This window comes from Panthera onca, chromosome C1 (assembly GCF_046562875.1).
Source record: "Panthera onca isolate mPanOnc1 chromosome C1, mPanOnc1 haplotype 2, whole genome shotgun sequence".
Classification (NCBI taxonomy): domain Eukaryota; kingdom Metazoa; phylum Chordata; class Mammalia; order Carnivora; family Felidae; genus Panthera; species Panthera onca.
Window position 1 is genome coordinate 17,417,560 of NC_138346.1, and position 16,809 is coordinate 17,434,368.

The following is a 16,809-nucleotide window of genomic DNA, read 5'->3' on the forward strand; positions in this document are numbered from 1 at the left end:
CACCTACCTGAAACAGAGGCATTAACAACACAGAGAATAATCAAGTTTCATTTGCCTGATTTAAGAGATGTAACTCTATAGCCTCTGAATTATATCCACTCAATAAACTTCTCTTTGATTTTATGACTTTTTCGAGACTCTGGGAAGGTCTAGAAATGCTTTTAGAACCAAGAAAGAATATAAATATATAGTTTGAAAGCAATTCTTCCACAGGTTGAAGCCAAATTTAAGAACAAAAATATTAAAAAGTAATTTAAGACAAAGTGGATGCCGGGGCGGGGGGTTGGTTCCGGGCTGGGGGGAAAGCATTGCTATGTAAGAATGACTGATACTTCTAGCATGATAACTGGGATCTGAATAAAATGGATCTGATGCTTCTTAAGCACATGCCAGATCACCTCAATTAGTATTAAGATAAGATATAAAACCAAAGAATATAGGTAATTTAATGACTAAAAGAGTAACAATAACAGTAAAGCAGAGCTTTAACGCAAAGATGTCATTTCAGTGGGGTTCATCCATACTTGAGGCTGCTAGGGTTAGGTTGACTAGTATCTGGGAAATTTAAAAGAAGTGACTTTGTGAAGAATTCACATAACATGACCTTATAATTATACAGTCTGTCCAGGTGTGGTTCCTTTGTTCATGAAATTGGATTCTTTGCTGCTCTTACAGTTTTACTTTATAATAGATTCTCAAAGTGCAGAAATGTAAACTTATTGAATTTTCAAACCTCAGAACTGATTTAGAAATTCATAACAATTCACTTTATAAAACTATTTGCTTCCTTCTAACATGTATTCCAGTAAACCTGACCCCTCCTTCCATTTAGTCTCTCACATCGAATGACTGGATTTGTCTTCCCCCACGGACCCCAGATCAATCTGTTCAGTGCTAAGACTTGGGAGGGTCCACAAAGTGCTAGGAAAGAGTTACCGTCACTAGAGAGATTTGCGCTTGCCTGATCGTAAAGTACTGAGAAGAGGTCATGTTAAAGTTAAGTGATTTTCAATCCAATATTCTCCCTGGCTAAGTTGCCTCTATTGGTTCCTCATCATACAATTCTGCCGCTGCCCAAATATCTGTCAGAATGGGCTATGAGACGCTGCAGTAACGACAGTTCCTGAATCTGAGTAAGTCACAAACAGCAAAAATGTATTTCTCAGTCTTGCTATCTCCGTCTCTTGGACTGGCAGTGGCTCTGTCCCATGCCACTCTTACTCAGGGACTCAGGGTGACAAAATCTGCACATCTATCATGTCCCTGTGGCAGGAAGGAAAGAACATGGCTGAGTGCACCCTCTTTCAACAGGGCTTCCTTCTGGAAGGCGACAGCTTACTCCCACTCACTTTCTGTTTCACATTCCAGTGGCCAAAGCAAATCAGTCTGCAGAAGGAATGTACAATCCCATCAGGAGAATTGAAATGCTGGTAACAGCCCCCAAAATTGCCATGGTGCCTGGCTGGCTCAGTCAGTTGGGCATCCGACTTCGGCTCAGGTCATGATCTCATGATTTGTGGGTCTGAGCCCCGCGTCTTTGGGCTCTGTGCTGACAGCTCAGAGCCTGGAACCTGCTTCAGGTTCTGGGTCTCCCTCTATCTCTGCCTCTCTGCCGCTCACACTCTGTCTCTCAAAAATAAATAAACCTGTTAAAAAGGTTTTTTTCAATGGCCATATCTTACATTCCTATTATTCATAATTAGACTTCTAACCCTAAGACAAAAAAAATTAGCTAAAATTTGCATCATAAAAATGATCCATAAGTGATGTAATTGTCATGTGTCTCATATGTCTCTCAGTGAAATAGCATCGATATCTACTATAAAATTAGGACGAAAATATACATTCTTTTAACATCAGGAATATGATCATTTCAGAAGTGAAATGTATCGAAACTGTATCTCCAGGAGAAAGCTTATCCATTTTACATAGTTTAAATTATCTTTGAGGCTCACTTGATTGTTACTGAACCTGGGGTGATACCCAGCCCATCACAAACAGAGCAGGCTAGGAGCTTTCTAAAGCTAATTTCTGCCTGGGGGCTCTGTGGTTTAATCATCTCACTTTCTCTCTTTTTGAGTTTCTATTAGTGCTGGATTCCTGGGGTATTGTTCAGTAGTGACTCTGAGGTGGCCTACCCCGAGTTATTTTAATTTTTTTTCTCCCTGTCTAAGAAACTGCTGGGGAAGGTCAACCTAATCTCCACCTTTCCTCAACATGACAGATTGTCTACAAATTGAGATTTGTAGACTTCAATGGCTCATGTTCTCCATTTCCTTCCAACTGAAATGCATTCCCTTTAGTGCTGATCAAGTCAGAGCAGAGAAGGACCTAACTGGGGTGAGGGGAAATTAGAACCATAATTCTAAGAAAAATGTCCATATTTCCTGACTCCCAATACTCAGAGGTTTTCCTTTCGCTGACCCTCTTCAGTCACAATTTTTTTTTTTTCAGTTTTGTTTGTTTGCTGTTTTGTATGCTTTTTGTTTGTTTGTCTAAGCTAGATGCTGTTTGGGTGACTAAGTCACATTCACAAACAAGTTACATGATGGCACTGCGTCCATCAAAAATCTCGTATTTTACTACTGATAGAAATATGGATTATGCATCCATTCTTCTTACATGCTGTTTGTAAGTATAATTAGACAACTTGAAAATATGATTTTCCTTATTACTTATATAGGAAATAGTTTTAGAGACATTTCTTTTGGGAAATGTCTTAATTGGTGGCATCTTTTCTGATTTAAGTGTTAATTTTCTGTTACTATTTAGATATGTTTTCTTAGTTAATGCTTTTGGACTCCAAGGAGAGGCCCACATATTTTTAAAACTGAGAAACTTAATTCAGTTCATTCTTTCAATTTACCACCAGGAACATTAAGGTTCTGAAAGGTTGTTTTTGGTTTTTTTGTTTTTTTTGTTTTGTTTTGTTTTGTTTTTGCTAAGGGAAGAAGAATTTCTGAGAAATCTTTGTAAAACAAAAAACATGCTTTCAATAGACACAAAAACATGCTTTCAATAGACATAAAAAAGGAAAATCAAACCACTAATAATGTGTGTAATATTAATAAGCTTTTAGTTTATGTTTGGAATTTCATGAGTCTGTTATTTTCAAGACACATAAAATAACTAAAGTATAGATTAGCTGCATATGTTTTACATTCATATGCATGATTGCTAGTTAGTGGCTACCTAGAGTCTGTGTTAAAGATTCTCATTGGGGCACCTGGGTGGCTCAGTCGGCTAAATGCCCAATTTCGGCTCACGTCATGATCTCACGGTTCATGGGTTCAAGACCCACGTCGGGCTCTGTGCTGACAGCTCAGAGCCTGAAGCCTGATTTGGATTCTCTGTCTCCCTCTCTGTCTGCTCCTCCCCCCTCACCCTGTCTCTATCTCTCAAAAATAAAAAAAAAAAAATTATTATTTTTTTTAATTCTCAGTCTTCACAATGGGGTTCTATGATTGATTTTTTAATGTCTTTCCTGGTTCAGAAAATGGAAGAAATGGAACCCATGCCATTCTTTGTGGAGCCTTACATGACACAAAATAAAAGCAAACAAAAGTGACTGGTAATGAACACTGTAGTTTAATTTTGATCACAACACTCTACAAAGAGTATAAAACACGTTGGTTAGCTTTGTGCACTCCATTTTTCCTGTCAGTAGAGTGGATGGTTTGTTTTCAGGAAGTTTTAAAGCTAATTTTGAAAGTCACGGATAAAGAAATTGTGGTTTATATACACAATGGAGTACTACGTGGCAATGAGAAAGAATGAAATATGGCCTTTTGTAGCAACATGGATGGAACTGGAGAGTGTGATGCTAAGTGAAATAAGCCATACAGAGAAAGACAGATACCATATGGTTTCACTCTTATGTGGATCCTGAGAAACGTAACAGAAACCCATGGGGGAAGGGAAGGAAAAAAAAAAAAAGAGGTTAGAGTGGGAGAGAGCCAAAGCATAAGAGACTCTTAAAAACTGAGAACAAACTGAGGGTTGATGGGGGGTGGGAGGGAGGGGAGGGTGGGGGATGGGTATTGAGGAGGGCACCTTTTGGGATGAGCACTGGGTGTTGTATGGAAACCAATTTGACAATAAACTTCATATATTGAAAAAAAAAGAAAGTCAGGATAACAGAAGTAAAATGTATGTGGCCATCTTGCTTAGATAAGGGGAGTGTAATGGAAGTGGCTGTTATCTGATGATTTCCTGCAATCTTTGGGGACTACCAAAGAAATGTATTGGTCAGAAACAGTTCTAAGGATATTTCTGAGAGGAGCTAATCAGAGAATACACCCTTGCAATTTATTCTTGGAAGGTCTGCATTTCAACTTATATACCCAATAAAAAGAACATTGGAATTTCCAGTGGAGGAAGACTCAAGGGAAGGTCTTTGACGATGGCTGTGAAGTGTGGCTATTTTTTCCCCCTACTCGGTAAGCAATGAGGACACTGAAAATTACTGTAGAAAACAAATAAAAAAAAGAATTTACAAAGTGTGTGTTGTAAAATTGCCCTGAACATAGAAACAGTGAAAAGATAGTGAATTCTTGACAATTAAGGACACAGAAATTAACAAAGAACTCGGCCAAAATTCGCGTAGAATGTATCATAGGCAATTGCTACCAGAAAAATTTTCTTATACTCTGAAAAAGCGAAAGAAATTTGAGTATACCATGTATTTTTTAAACATCATTTATCGATAAACGTTCAAGCAACTATTTGTCTCAAATCCTACATTTTCACGGCATGAGAATCAACAAGGTAGTTTAAACTTGGAATATAAGTCAGGAATTCCAAATCTAACTTCTAGATTTGTCACTGCCTAGATAGGTGATTTGGAGCAAGTCATGTAATGGGTCTAGACTTTATCTCTTAAAATGTTGTTTTTGGATTAAATACTCTCTAAAATATAGTTTGATTCTAAAGCGCATTATGACATGATGTAAGTCAGGTGAACACCACCTCAGTACTGACACGACTGGTCACGGACAGCAGCTGGTGGGACAAGTTGAAGACAAGACTTGAAGACAAGACTAAGACAGATGTAAGCTTGCTATTCTTCACTTCCATGGATTGGAAATTGAGAGAAGACAGGGATATTGCTCAGTCATTGTCTTGACCCAGCCTGACAGTTCTCAGGCATGCTCTTGGTTGGCATTGTGGAGAGGAGAGAATTGGATCAGGAAGGTCATGAGGAGCCAGAGAAGTGGACCCACAGGTCCTTTTTAAGTTCTTCCTGCATATAGCCAATTTTCTAGAAGAGGCGCACTAATATGGTTGTTTAGACTTGGAATGTAAGTCCAGAATCTCTGAGTAGATATGACGTTGTGCTGTCCTAAGTAGATCTGAGGTACCACTCTCCAAAGTGAGGGAGCCACTAACATATGACTCTTCCCGAGAATCTTAGAATCACCTGTGGGACTTCGGGCTCTGACCTTCGTCTTCAGATCTTATTTCTCAATCTCTGGTGAACGTGCTAAAATTTCCAAGGGGCGGGGGATGTATTGCCTCCACCCAGACTATTAGGGCAGAAAATAATTAAAACGTCACTTCATATTGTTGTGAGAATCTTAACCTATGTGGCAAACTGATAAGTTACTATGGATTCCTCTCTATGTGGGTGTCTTTACAGGGTGGTTTGTGCATCCTCACAGTATGCTCTGTGGGTTCCAAAAGCCAAGTGTTCCAAGGGAAAACAAAACAAGTGAAACCAGAATAGCCTGTGTGTCCCAGCCTTGGAGATCACATGGTGTCACTACCACCACAGTTGTAAGTCTTTCCAGAGTCAAGGGCAGGGGATAGTTACCCCACATCTCTGAGATACATCAAAGTCACCTTCCAAGAGCTTGTGGAAGGAGAGACATTGTTTTACATTTTTTTTTTTTTGGTAAAATACTGTCTACCATATCAACCTAAAATTCCATACCCAAAGAAACCATTAATTAAGTACAAGAGTTGAACAAGATTTTTGCAGACGTGTTAGATGTCAAACAACTTAACCTCCTGTGTACTAATTCCTAGGAAGCCATAGAAGAATGTGCTTTACCAAGACGTAAGAGAAATCCAACCAAGACACTGATGGAAATGTAGGAAGGGAGGGACCTGACACTTTAGAGAGATGAAGGACTCCAGGATGGTGAAGAGTGATTTCAGAGTGGCATCTGTGTACCACCCACAAAGACCAACTAGCCTAGATTAGAGCAGGTCAGAAGGCTCTGCAAGTGACGTCTTCAAGAAGATGAAACTTTACAATGCAATATGTTGGATATATTTACAGGGGGACTCAATCAATTAGAACAGAATTTGAAACTAAAGTAGATGAACACACAGATAACTAAGTAAACAAAAAACATGACAGTTGACTTCGAGGAAAACAGAGTTTTACAAGAAAGGAAAAGTTGTTATCATGTGCTACATGATTTATTTGAGAATAATGTTTCTTATAAGGTCATGAAAACGTCAATGTTAAATAATTATATAACTCAAATTGTGCTGTAATTCTACTGGGAGAATGAGGGATGTAGTTAGAACATCCGAGTGGACAGGGGGTGGGGGTGCAGATTAAAGAGAACTAAATCTTTAACCTCTACAGTAGGAAATTAATCGGTATGTCTAAAATTAAAAAAAAAAATCAAGTGGCTGGGTGATGGGCATTGAAGAGGGCACCTGTTGCGATGAGCACTGGGTGTTGTATGGAAACAAATTTGACAATAAATTATATTTAATAAAAAAATTGAAAAAAATCAAGTGTTTGTATGGATGCTTTTTAAAGATATTGATACAGGGGTGTCTTGGGTGGCTCAGTCGGTTGAGCCTCTGACTCTTGATTTCGGCTCAGGATATGATCTCACGGCTTATGAGATTGAGCCCCACATTGCGCTCCACACTGACAGCATGGAGCCTGCTTGGGATTCTTGCTCTCCCCCTCTCTCCATCCTTCCCCTTCTCATGCTCTTTCTCACTCTCAAAATAAACAAACTGAAAAAATATAAATATATTGCTTCATAAATTTATAAAAAGAGCTTCAAGTGGTTGTGGGAAATGGGATAGGCATGGAGGGGGGTTACAGGGGAACAAGGACATTTTTTTTTTTTTCACAAATCTTATAAAACTATGTAATTCATGAGAACAAAGAATAGGGAAACCCACTTTTTGGTTCGGACAGCACAGTGTGATCTTTATTTCCTGCGATCACGACCATATATGTTTCTAAGGTCCTCTGCAAGGGAAGGGTGGAGGGATAGTGGCACCACTCTCTGTCTCCCATACAGCAGCCAGGGCCTCTCCTTGACATTGCAGGTGCTCTGTCCACCTTCCTTGTGCACCCAGGGTTCGTAGAGGGAGGCGGGGCCTGCATCCAAGTATCCTCCTTGGCTTCCTCCTGGCTCCGTGGCCTTGGAGGAGAGACTTTCTTCTTTAAAAACAGCCTTTGATAAATGGGAGAGAAATAACTATCACATCCAGAAAACTAATCAAGCTTCCCAGGAAATATGAATGTAAATAAAATATTGATTAAAAGCTAAAAGGATTTTAATTAGGTTACTTAGTTTAATAGTTTAATTTGGCAGAAACAGACAACTTGGACAAGGTTCTTTGTGTAAGCACATTTTAAATCACTTATTAAAATTTCAGACGGCAATCTGAGATTAGCAAAAGGATCTTCAAAGGCAAGCAAGATGCCCATTTATTTTATTTTAAAACTCAAAGCAATACTAAGATGTTACTTTGTCCTCAATCTAAAATAACGTGAAATCTTGAATATATTATAACCCACTTTGACCCGTACACCATCGGTAATTAATTTACGTTGAACAAAAAAACATAATTTGATAGGCAAACATCACATACATTTTTATTGAAGATCATTCGTGTTTTTAATAGAATAGATATTTCTTTCAGAGATACAATGTTATAATGTAGAAAAAATGGATCCCTGAAAGCATAAAGCTCATGGCAGAGTAAGGTATTATTTATTCAGTCCAATTCAGCTAGTACATAAACTATTTTGAAGTAAGACACCTAGAGAAGTTCTATTTTGAGTCCTTATTAGGGATTACATATCAATATACTACATGGCACACTTCAAGGTTGAAGCTAAGTCTGTGCTGACCTTCAAGATGGTAAGGCCCGTGGAGTATATCAATTGAAAATAGTCACTATCAGGACAGACTCTGAAGACACATTGCCTGGGGTCAAATTCTGTTTTGTCACTTGTTAGTCACAAGACTTTGAGCAATTTAGAGAGCATTCCTATGCCTCAGTTTCCACATTTATAACACAGAAATTGTACTAATCATGCCTACTTTGCAGGGTTGTTGTGAGAATTAAAAAAGAATGAACTTCAAGCACTTAGCACATGAGCCTATGGACTGTAGTCCGATAACAGTAAATGCTGTTTCTCTAAGTATAAAAAGCAGATGCACTTAAGGTGGTAAAATCGCAGAATCTGAAAATCTGTGTTTTGAATGGGAGATAAAGAAGGATAAACATCATGGGCTCTGCTTTCAGATAGATTTGGATTCAGATTCTCACTCTCACTTTCACTAGCTGTGAATTAAGTTTCTTAACCTCTCTGTGCTTCATTTTCCTCTTGTATAAATGAGGATAACCACAGGTCAGAGTGTTGTTGAAGAGTCAATGATAAAATGATACTAAAACCATTTACAAAGCTTGACCCGTAAGAATTGTTCAAACGTTAAGTCACTATCCCTTCTCTTCTGAAATAAATATAAAAGTAGAGGATACAAAGCTGATGAAATGCCCTGTAGAAATGTATTGAAGCGATGACTCGCAAGGTGGCTGTGTTCACGAATTTAAATTCTCTAAGAAGGACCTCAGTGCTGCATCAGTTTTATAATAGTTACCCAAATACAGGCAGGCCTGAGTATGTCCTGATACAATAGAAGTCAATCACTTACCCGTTGCAGGAAAGAAGGCATTTCCACTCGTACGCAGACGAATCTCGCATATCAAAGATGCTGCTATTTACATAAAAGCAACCATGGCTTTTTGTAAAAGTTATGAAACAGTGAGTGTGACATTCACTCTCCCTTTGACAACTTCACAAAAAGTGCGGAGGGCACCATCCCCACTTCTTGGTTGCTTGTGACCTCGGTCCAGACATTTGACTGACCACACGTTAAGATATCAGTTTGAAATTTTTATGGTATGCCAACTTCCAGACTGTTTCCCCAATGTATTTCACTGGTACTACAGGTACATGAGGGTGAGGACATAGTTTCCAGAAGAATATTTAACATATTTTCTACGACTAATGAAAGTAAATGAGGCAAACATACACCACTATCATTACATTTTTAATAAATACTTATAGATAGGCCAACAATGATGGGGATTAAAAACAGTGCAGAGTGAGGGGGAAATGTGTCTATAAAGGTTTCAAAGAACTGAATCTGGTCCTACGTTATCTTGACCCATAATATCTTAAGGAGATTGAGTATGGTTCAACGACTGTATCTATTTTGGTATAGCTGAAGATTTCACTCCCTCTTTCAAAACTATCCATTTCTGTCTCGAAGCTCCTGGCTCAGCAGTGTTAGGGCAAGCTACACTCTCAGACTTTTATTCTTCCTTCCATTAAGTCACTTTCTAACCAAGCCACCGTTTAATCCTTTGAAAGCTCTGCTTCTGTTGGAATCTTGCGGTCTTTCTTCCAATCACTTCCTGCATCCACTGTCTTTGCCACTCACTCAATCAACAGGTGTTTTTTGACATTCGATATGTGCCCAGTTTTCTGTTAGTGTCACCACAGAGGAAGAGAAGTATTAGAAGGACCTAGGATCTCAAAGAATGGATATGACAGTTGTGGAGTCAAGACCAATGTATTATAAATAATGAGAGAAAAATGTTAGGCAGAATATATTAATGTACATGTTCACATACATTAACATTTCTTTCCATACAACATGGAAAGCTTAACTGTGTAGTTCAGGAGGTATATGAACAAGAGGTCCCATTAAAATACACTTATGTGAATCCAGGTGGGGTTTCAGACTCTCTTTACTGGGATATGATTCAGGGTCACTTCATTCTGCCTCCTCCATGTACAATATATTCTACAGGAATGCAACAGAAATCACTTGTCAGACACACAAACCTTTGCCATTTAGTATAAACATGTGCATACTTCGAATTCCAGCTTCCGTTTTTGAGATTAAAAAAATATATACCTGATTATTATTTTTCCCATGGTTTGGTAAAGCAGACCCTGTGGGGCAAAACAATTGGTGGCCAGGCTTAATGACTCAAGGCAATCATTGACCACAAAGGCTTCTTCTCAGACAAAGCTGTGTCCTATTAGCATTCAGTAAATCCTTGAAAAAGCCACCAGGCAGCTCTTTATCTGTCATTATCGGCTATTCTTTGATGAAACCACTATCTTGGAAAATGCATCTGTCTTCCTTGGGAGATTGTTAAGCACTGGAGAGTAAGGGAACCTGCAATTTCTGGGCTTTGTGGTTTTGCTCTGAATAGCAACCAATGTTGAAAGGTATGTATACCATCTCTGTTCAGCCTGTTCCAAAAATAAGAAGGTTATATAACCAATATCAAAGCCAGTTTTTGTTCACTGGTAAAAATGTACTAAATCCAATATATTTTCCAATGGCCGCTACTCATTTTTCAATTTTTCTGTGAAACTGCAAAAGAAAAATAGCAATACGAAATAAACCCTTAATTTCAGTTAGGCAAGAAGATAATGGGATGTTACCTTCCGCTTCATTGTAGGTCAACTAATTGGAATATTCTAGGTGATAAAATGGTGGTGTAGTGGTCCCCGGGGACTAAAGTTATTCTTCAGTGCTCTAATACACATTTTTTAATGTTGTTCTTTCCATCCACTCGAAATGTCTTTTTTGGAGTTTCCTCTTGCTAGTGTCTGGGATCGTTGTGCCAAATAACAGTGATGGTGCCTCTGGCTTCCCTGATTTTGTGGATTCATGTTTCCACTATGAGCTTCGACATGAAATTATCAAATCATATCAAAAAGAGCAAATACCCCTTTCCCATCTCCCCCAACCGTATCTTCACTTTATTTTAAGCAATCATAGGATCGGACATACAAACATTGTCAGGACTATCGTTTCCCTGCCTGGATGGAAACACAACGGATGTCCCTTACATGATGTGGACTTAGGCGTTAATGTCAGATCAAGAAAACAGGGTCGACTCAAACACTCGGTTGAGAATTGCACAAGAAAGGCATGCAGACAGGCTTTCTCCCGGGAGCCCCAAATTCTAGTAACAATCACAGACACTCACTGAGCACTTACTATGTGCGAGAGAGTCCTCCGAGGACTTTGCTTGTAGTGAATTCAGTTAATCTCTAGACACCCTTATGACATGGGTATCATTGTTACCATCATATCAGAGATGAGAAAATTAAAGCAAAAAAAAAAAAATTAAGTAATTTGCCCAACGTTACACCAACTGTAAATGATGGCAGAAGGATTGGCAGCTGGGGTGTGACCCTGAAGTCAACTTTATTAACCACTACTCTGCTCTCTGAGCCTCAAACTCTGTAGGGCCACCGCAGATCATAGAAACGGGCAAAGTGGACAATCCCAGATTATTGTTGCCATGGAGGAACGCGGACCTGGTGCTGCCATGTTTCTCTTATACTGCAAGAGAAACCTGAAACCTGGATTATTTATGTGAAATCTCTTGCTTTTCAAGTGTTGGGTCTTGATTTTAAAATATTTTTAAACACCATTTTGGAAAAAATACTTCACAAATTTTGCACCCTTTGCTTTGAACGCATAGGTGGCCTATTGGAGGACAATACAAATTGCTTGAAAAGCTGTTCATTTATTTTAAGAACAAAATTGCAGAATTGCTGAGCTGAGGCCCACGGAGCTCATTTTGGCCAGTGTCCCATCCCAGGCGAGAATTTCCTGTAGTATAGGAGCTCATCATTGCATAACCACTAAAATTGTCTTTAAAAAAAAAGCTTCCTTCTATTTTATCAAAATAGTGTTTTTTGATATTTTGGTGTTTGATTCCAGTGATCTTAGTTCTGCCCTCTGGAAATACACTGCAAAGACAAATCTTTCTTCTGCAAAATACTCTTCGATTTTTGAGGACAGCTCACATAATTCCTTTATCTTCGGCTTCGATTCCTGCAATCACAGATCCTTCAATAATTCCCATGCCATGGTTTCAGAAACTTTAACCACTCTTTAAACAAAGGGAACCAATAACCTTTATCAAGCATCCATTATGTGCTATTCTGATGGTGTCCAAAGTCTTGTTTTTATTCACAATAAGCTATCATAGAAGTATTTTGAGTATATAACATATTGTGCCATCATATGTTACCAGGTACACGTATATAACATACCTCTTACTTTATACATATTACAGATGTAGCTCTATCATTTGATAATATCTTAAACAATACACATTTAATCAGGAATTCTCAACCTTAGGCACTATGGACATTTTGGGCCAGAGAATTCTATGTTGTAGGCGGCTGCCCTATACATTATAAGAGGTTTTAGACCATCATCCCCAGCCTCTACCCATTAGAGGCTGGTGGCATCTCCCATTTTTGACCAACACAAATGTCTCTAGACATTCCAAATATTCCTTCACGGACAAAGTTGCCCTGAGTTAAGAACTGCCGATTTAGGGCAAGGTTTATCATCCGACGTTGTAGATATGCAATGTTCAGATATTCTTGTTGACAATTGTGAATTGGTTGGCCAGCTTCTTGTGGATTTATTTAGATCGTTATTGCTCTTATCTTTTAATGGAACCAATGAGGAATTTGTGCAAGGAACACAAGCACATGCTCTTCCATTTGGGTTTCCTTGTTCCACTGTTATTAATGCTACTTCTTGGGGTTTTAAGTTATTTATTTATTTATTTATTTACTTACTTATGTATTTATTGTTTAATGTTTATTACGTTTTGAGAGAGACAAAGACAGAGTGTGAGCGGGTTAGGGGCAGAGAGAGAGGAAGACACAGAATCCAAAGCAGGCGCCAGGCTCTGAGCTGTCGGCACAGAGCCCGATGCGGGGCTTGAACCCACAAACGGTAAGATCGTGACCTGAGCTGAAGTCGGACACTTAACAGAGCCACCCAGGTGCCCCTATTAGTGCTACTTCTGATCTGGTGCTCCTTTGAGAAAACCTTCTCATGTTACTTCCAGAACCCGCCTAACTGGATCCATTTAAACTGACTTATGTCACAGCCCATCAAAAGAACAGGAGAACCATCAGAACAGAATTGGTGCTCTAACCCCACGCATGATGCATGGTGTGTGACACCCTACCACCTAACCTCTGCTCTCAGGGGGCACACCAGTGGCAGTGCGATACGTAGAATACACAGAACTTCAGTTTAACGGATGTACTTCTCTATACGAAATGTAAATGAGAGCAGCTCAAATATTTTACCTTCACCCAAAAATGGTATTTTGCTACTCCCTGGTACGCATGGATCCTGTTTTGGAGATCACTGGACACGGTTACAGAACTTCCAGGAACCCTGCCTTATTTATTCCAGATTGGAAATATCCCACTACAATAAAGATCCAAAAGTAGAACATGAAGGCCTTCTAGTTAAGTGCTGACATCAGATGAAACTTTACCCCTGCACGTGTACTCCTATCTGCTCCCTTGGGGTATTCAGGCAGCTCATGGCACGTTGGTCACACTACGTTTACAGGTAGTTAGAACCTCTTAGCTTTTTTTATTTTTCTTTTTCCTTTATAAAGCAAACGTAACCTTGAAGCCAGACTTCTTATCATTAGAACCCTTCCCTAGTTTATTAAGGTCTTTCCAAGACTGTGTTTATGGCCACATTGGATTTCTGTTCCTTTTACCAGCCCAGCGTCTACGCCCCTTCCTTGTCATTACAGCCTTCCTCCCTGCTGTCTGCTCATGTCCTGGACTCCAGGGGGAACACATCACCCAGGCTGGACTAATGACTTGTTCATACTCCGTGGAACAAGAGTCTTGGAGGGGCCTAGAGATGAAAACCGTTGTAGGCTACACATCTCTGAGCTGCAAGCCACTTAGACTATCCATTCTTTTCTGCCACTTGGATCCCCAAAGTTTCCCTGAGCCCATCCTTTCCAAGCCCCATTATTCTGGGTCTCCTTTGATCTTGTAAGCTTCCCCAAAGCTGCCGTTGGTGTTTTTGTCCTTTAAAGAAACCTAGTGGATAAAAGCTGTAAATATATTGGCTCTCTCCCAGGCTCTATCTCAAAACCTGGTGCTTGCAGTTTCTAAACCTTCACTCAAGAGACACCGCTTGGATCAGAATTAGTCTGTCTATATTAGAATCCTTACATTTCTACATAGAGACTATAAAGAAACAAAGTGTTACAACAATTACAATAGCTCACATTTACTAATTCATTTCACGTGAGGCTTGCAAAAGTGATTTTTTTTTTTAAATACATTTTATTTCAGAATAATGTGAGATTGGTTGAAAAGGCACAAAGATAGTACAAAGAGTTTAACACACCCTTCACCCAGATCTCGCTAATGTTAAATCTGACATGACCATGTGCGTTTGTCAAACTCAGAAAATAACATTGAGGCATTGCTATTAACTAAACTACAGACTTTATTTGGAATTCACCAGTTTTCCCACCAATGCCCTTTTCCCTTTCCAGGACCAGGTTCCAGACAAGGTTCTATGCTGCATTTAGAAGTGCCTGACTGGGGCGCCTGCGTGGCTCGGTTAGTTAAATGTCCAATTCTTGATTTCAGCTCTGGTCATCATCTCAAGGTTCATGGGATCAAACCCCGCTTTGGGCTCTGCACTGACCTTCTTGGGACTCTTTCTCTCTCTCTCCCTCTTTCTCTCTGTCTCTTTCTCTCTGTCCTTCCCCCACCCCCCCACCCCCCCACCCCCATGTACTCTCTCTCTTTCTCTCCCTCAAAAATAAATAAAAAGATAATAATAAATTCAGAAGTGCCTGACTTTTACCAGCTTATGTCATTCTCGCTGGTGTCTATGAAACACGCACTATCATTTTCCCCAGTTTACAGATGAGGAAACTGAGACACAGAGGAGTTAAGCAATCAGTTAAAGGCACACAGTCAGTGGCAAAACTGGGATCTGAACCCAGTATCCTGGCACCAGAGACTTTGGTCTTAACCCTTATGCTGCACTGCTGCTTACAAAAACAAAACAAACAAACAAACAAACACCCAGAAAGTACACATCTCTGTCTGCTCTTCCTCCCCAAATTTAGCTTTTAAATGGGCTTAGTTAGCCTTCTTTGTTCTTAGGGGATGCCTGCAAGTACTAGAGTTTCCTACCTGCATCAACCACCTCTTGAGGCATTCCTTCTCCACTTCTGCTGAGCTTAGTGTCAAAACTCAGAACACTTTAGTTTACAGAATTGACATGCGTTGAAAATCAAATTATGTGCCCATCTTCAATTTTCTAGATCAGAGCTTTTCGAGCATTAGTCTGCATGCGGATCACAGGAGATCGGGTTAAAATGCAGATTCCACAGTTTGGAGGTAGAGACTGTGGATCTGTATTCCCATCAAGATCCCAGGTGATGTCCACACTGCACTCTGTAGAGCACACTTGGGAGAGTGAAACCCGAAACCTCTTCTTCTCCCCCTGTCCTCACGTTGGCCATGTTTCTGTTCCCATGTAGTTCTCTGCCTGGGCTCAGAGAAGGAAGCAGGTTCCGGCTGGTATATCACACACTTTTTATCTAGTTCAGACACCAATTTTATTTAAATACAATTCATTAGCTCTTTAACATTTGGATGCCTTTTTACTGACGGGAATTCTTGAGGCAACACATCTGTTTACTAATCCTGTTATTTTGTTCTCTGTCGTTTGCTAATGATCCTTCTTAATGGTCTTCCCCATCCTTCATTATCCAAATTCATTCAAAGGCATTTTAATTGTCCCGAGCATTTCTGCAAGCCCCAGTTTATACGAAAACATTAACTTCCTTGCCACTCTACTTGCTGAGTGGTTTTTTTGTTTGTTTGTTTTGGCACACACTTCCTTCCTGCCACCTTTTATGTGCGATGTTTTCAGATCCGAGTGGATCCGGAGTTTCATGCAGCCACATTAATTTCTTTCTCTACCACCTTCCACTCCAGGCTCCCCCAGATTTCTTCCTCTTTGGGAACATTTGCAGTTGCTGCAATGTGTCCTTTTCTGTTCCTTTGTTCCCAGTTTGCTTATTTTAAGAATTTTCATTTCCCGTTACTTTAGAATCTCTAGCTAATTGAGATATGTATATATATATACATATATATATATATGTATATATATATACACATATCTTAAAATATTGAATATATTATCTTGGAAACTTTTGAAATCTGCCTTTGTAGAGCCCGGGTTTGAATCTGATATACTCATTATATTCTGATTCAATAATTAGCAACTCTAAGATGAGGTCATTTCTTTCTTCTAAGTTTCCTGTTATTCAGAGTCCTCGCCACCCCCCACCCGCACACTGTCCTTCCTTGTAGGTTAGAATTAAATCCAGACTAGCAGTTCTTACCACTGTTTCCTTTATGTTCCAGAAGATGAAAGTGACTGCTCTTCCTCTGGGCTAAGCATTTGCATACTTTAGATTTTTTTTTTTTTTTTAATGGAAGAAATGAAAAATCTCAGGCCACGTTCGGCAGAGCTGACCCGAGCACAGATGGGGACAAACCAGTGTGCTAGAAAAGCACTGTCTCCCTGGAGGTGGGACTGAAGGGGACGGTGTCAGCGCTCTGGGAGTGTGAGACTCTCAGCAAATACGGCAGCGCCTCTGGGCAGCCATGATGTCACCTTCCCATGG